This window comes from Zingiber officinale, chromosome 6A (assembly GCF_018446385.1).
Source record: "Zingiber officinale cultivar Zhangliang chromosome 6A, Zo_v1.1, whole genome shotgun sequence".
In the NCBI taxonomy this organism is placed as follows: domain Eukaryota; kingdom Viridiplantae; phylum Streptophyta; class Magnoliopsida; order Zingiberales; family Zingiberaceae; genus Zingiber; species Zingiber officinale.
In genome coordinates, this window is record NC_055997.1 from 14,462,982 (window position 1) to 14,467,759 (window position 4,778).

Sequence of the window (4,778 nt, forward strand, 5' to 3'; positions counted from 1 at the left end):
ACGGATCAATCCAAACCTGCTGGATCAATCCACGGATCAATCCAGATCTTGGTTTTTGCCCAAAACCAAGCCCAAAGCCCCCTAAACCAACATCTAGTCAACCATGACTTGTTGGTACATAAGACCTAGCATCCGGTCACCCTTGACCAGCTATGACTCTCTCACCAAGTGTCTGGTCAATCCCTTTGGCCCACTTGGACTTTTCTCTTCTTGCCAAGTATCCGGTCACTCCCTAAGACCTACTTGGACTTTTCTTCCTCGTGCCAAGTATCCGGTCAATCCCTTTGACCTACTTGGACTATCACCAGATGTCTGGTCAACCTTGACCCATCTGGATTTCTCTTGCCTGGCTTCACTCACCAGGACTTTCCCAATTGCCTAGCTTCACTCACTAGGTCTTTCACCTGGCTTCACTCACCAGGATTTTTCTCCTGCCTAGCTTCACTCACTAGGACTTCCCAATTGCCTAGCTTCACTCACTAGGTCTTTCACCTGGCTTCACTCACCAGGATTTTCCTCCTGCCTAACATCCCAGTTAGGACTTCCCAGTCAAGTATCCGGTCATCCTTGACCTACTTGACTCTTCTTCAATCAACCTTGCATTGTCAAACATCGAAATCCAAACCAAGAATCAAGCTTGGTCAACCAGGTCAACCTTGACCTGAGCAATGTTGCACCAACAGGGGACTCTAGGTGAAAATCCAGGTGGTCGCGGATCAGGTGAAAATTTGGACGAGCCGTGGAGCCGACGTTCAGCATGAAGACCTGAAGTCTCGGATGCTGAGCAAAAGTCCAGACGGTCTGGAGGATCTATCTGGAAAAAAGGTACACTCTCCTAAGAGGAGTAGATGAGGGTGCGTTCCCCTGAGGAGGGAACAGTAGGCGTCGGTTCGACCTAGAGTTTCAACAAAACTCAAAGTCAAAATCGGGCAGTTAGAGGCTCTCAAATTCATGTTTTACATATATTTTATACTACCTGAACTAACTTTATTTTACAGGAAAATAAGTTGTTGAAAAAGTCGGTTCGAGCGCTCGGATCACCCGGAGTTGGTTTGAGCGCTCGGATCTGGTCTGGGCGCCCGAAATGCCAAAGCTTATCTCATCACCAGGTTGGAGCACGCTGATTGGACGGGCTGACATCACGGTCTAGGCTTCCTAAAGGGATCCAAGTGCTCGGAGCAGCCTATATAAGCAGTATTCCACCAAAAGACAACTATATAACTCTGATTTGTGATTGCTTTCTTGCGCGTTGCTCCAAAGACGTTCCTGCGACTCCACGACGCGACTCCAAAGACCAAGTGACGCTACTCCGATGACCGAGCAATATAACTCCGACGATAGAGTGACGCGACTCCAACAACTGAAAGCACAACCTTCCAAATCCCCAGAAGTTGATGGTATACTTTTAATTACTGTACTTAAATTATAAATCTATTGTATTCGTCTTTGTAAAGATTTGTCGAACTGATAGTGAATTGCCCAATGAAAGCGGTCAATCGTAGACCTTGGAGTAGGAGTCGTCACAGACTTTAAACCAAGTAAAAACAAACTGTGTTTGTTGTGTTTATTTTTCCTTCTGTCTTTCTTTCCGCTGCATTATCTATGATTGTGTTTTTCGAAATGAATTAGCCACGAGCGCTATTCACCCCCCCCCTCTAGCGCAATGATCCTACAGAGAGAAGAAAACGTCAGCAATCGGACTAGGGACGGATCCCTGGCGCAAGCACTCCGATGCTTAAGTCAGACAAATGGTCGAGGGGAAATGAAATGCAATGAACAGTAGAAACAAATAGTGGGCTTTGAGTGCGCAATGTTGCGTACTTATGTCTTTAGGAGAAAACCCTTTATATAATGTTACTTTTCCTCTATGCACGAATATTAATGTATTTTCAAAAAATGATCCATCATTCTAACATTATGACATTTTTCCTGAAATAGACCCACCACTTCTGTATTTTGTAGGGTAGAAGTTTCCATCGTAAATATTGCACAGATCGACCATTAATATTGGGTTGATAGACCATTAATATACTTTGATGCTAGGCCGACTGAGTTCCCTTTATTGTCTGATCGAACCTCATTTGCTGACAACGTCGGGGTTGGCTAAGGAATAATGACTCTCTCAAGGACTCGGCCTTCGCTCTGCTCCTCCCTCGTTCGTCGACTGGGTGGGGTCGGCTAACTAAGGGATAATAACCCTTTCGAGTACACGGCCTTCGCTCGGCCTCTCCGCTCGGCCAAGGAGTTCGGTCGAGCCGTACACCTAGCATATCCAATTAGATCCAGAGGTTCAATCGACTAGACTACTCGGCCGAGACATGTGCCCATATTAGATCCAAGTGTTGACTTCTCATTGACTTTGACCACTACATCAATCGACTTTCTTGACTTCGATCTCAATTTCGGAGGCCCTACCTTATTCGTCGTATCATTTATTATTCCTTTACACCCAAAGAAATTGCAAACAAAATAAATTGGGTTAGGCATTACTCATTAGATTCATCACAGAAAGAAAGATCTCAAAGATACGTGATTTCCACAAAGGCATTCATCCCACATGATTGCTTAAAGAGATGGATCTCCATTCACTCATTTGAATACCTAAAGCCGACTCGTGCAACTCTTAAACACTACTTTTTTTTCTACATCTAAGCGAGGCAGTGAGCTACTCCTTGAAAGCTTTCGGTCGATGAACAATGAACAAATGAGAATAACTTCACAATTTAGCATGATCATATCTTAAATAAGAAGGCTATGATCATCCTCTATGTGACTCAGCCTTTTGTAGAATATTAATAAGTCACGAAAACACATAATTAGCATGTGTTTTGTGAGACTAATTATCCCATTTCAACCTAATTGTGCCCTAAACCAAGTTAAGTGGCTTTAATCAAGGGGATTAAGTTGTGAGAACAAATAGAGTTTTAGAAGTTTCAGCTTCGATACATCTCCTCTATATATTTTTAAGAATTGTTCTTTCTTTCTTTAAGATACAGCGCCTAATTCTTACCGATCGTCTCCGGCAAAGAGCATATATTTGTTGAGAAAGTGATCAGCGCCGGCGGCAATGCCGACGACCGACGCCAGTGGCAAGATAAAGACGGTGGTGGTGCTCGTCCAGGAGAACCGCTCCTTCGACCACATGCTCGGGTGGATGGAGACTGTTAATCCGGAAATCGACGGCGTCTCCGGCGACAGGCTGTTTTTCAAGCCGATCTCCACCGTTGGTCTTGTACTTCGGCGACGGATCGGAGTACGTCGACCCCGACCCCGGCCACTCCATCCAGGCCATCTACGAGCAGGTCTACGGCGTCCCCTTCGTCGACGCCACCTCCACCCCCATCACCCCGCCGGGCGTGGCGGCGCCGCCGATGAGTGGGTTCGTTCAGGAGGCGGAGAGGGAGCGGGCGGGGATGTCGGACACGGTAATGAACGGGTTCCGCCCCTCGTCCGTACCGGTGTACGAGTCGCTGGTGCGGGAGTTCGCGGTGTGCGACCAGTGGTTCGCGTCGGTGCCGGCGTCGACGCAACCGAACCGGGCGTTCGTGCACTCGGCGACGTCGAACGGGCTAACCAGCAACGACAACAAACGGCTCGTTGCGGGGCTTACTCAGCGGGCCATCTTCGACAACCTCCACAACGCCGGCTTCTCCTTCGGCATCTACTACCAGTTCCCGCCGTCGACGCTCTTCTACCTGTGCTTCCTCTGTTTCTATCCCTATTTAACCAAGAAACGATTCAGTTAGGTGCTCGAAATTATGAATATTTAGTACACAATCCTTACTAACCGCCAAACTTTGGGTGCTAAATAGAAAATATAACAATATTAGTAGTAAAATGAAAATTAGTGTTTTCTATAGAGCCCCTCAAATGTACTAGAATTAGATTATGGACAGGAACTTGAGGCGGCTGAAACACCTGGGCAACTTCCACCAATTCGATCTCACGTTCAAGGATCACTGCAAGACGAGCCCCCAGTGGGATGAGATCCTCTTCGTCATCACCTACGACGAGCACGGCGGCTTCTTCGACCACGTACCTACCCCCGTCGTCGGCGTCCCCAGCCCCGACGGCGTCGTCGGCCCCGCCCCCTTCTACTTCAACTTTGATCGATTGGGCGTCCGCGTTCCGGCCATCTTCGTATCGCCTTGGATTGAAGCTGGAACCGGTATGATCTTTCGATTCTTGCGGCTTCCCTTTGGGCTTTAATATCCATGATCTTTAATTAGACCTTTGGCGATTTTCATGGCAATGATTCACGAGCCATCGGGGCCGCAGGCGACGTCCCAATCCGAGCACTCCCCCATCCCGGCGACGGTGAAGAAGATCTTCAACTTGAAGGAGTTCCTGACGCAGAGAAATGCATGGGCAGGAACGTTTGAAGCCGTGCTCACACGCACGACGCCGAGCTAGAATGGATTGCCTAGGTTAATTATTCTATATTTTAGGAGTGACCATTCGGATCGGAATTTATTGGACGGGCTTGGGTTGACGGGTTGAACCTAATTTCGACTTAATTAATATTTCAGGTTAAATTATTTATTCTAAATTTGATCCGTTTATTTATATTTAATCCGAATTCAATCTTAAATGATCTACAACTAGAATCGAATCTGAACCCGACTTAAAGTGATCTATTTATAAAAATATATTTATCTTAACCCAAACTTAACTCGAATCTAATCCAAAAAAATCTATTTTACTAAAATATATTTATTTTAATCTAAACTCAATCAAAATATGATCTGATCGAAAAATATTTATAAATAAATTTACGG

General features: G+C 46.1%; 1 pseudogene; it reads left to right on the plus strand.

Annotated features, from left to right (window-relative positions):
* The first annotated feature begins 3,067 nt into the window (after nt 1-3,067).
* On the plus strand, nt 3,068-4,413 carry LOC121994630 (annotated as a pseudogene).
* Nucleotides 4,414-4,778: the final 365 nt, after the last annotated feature.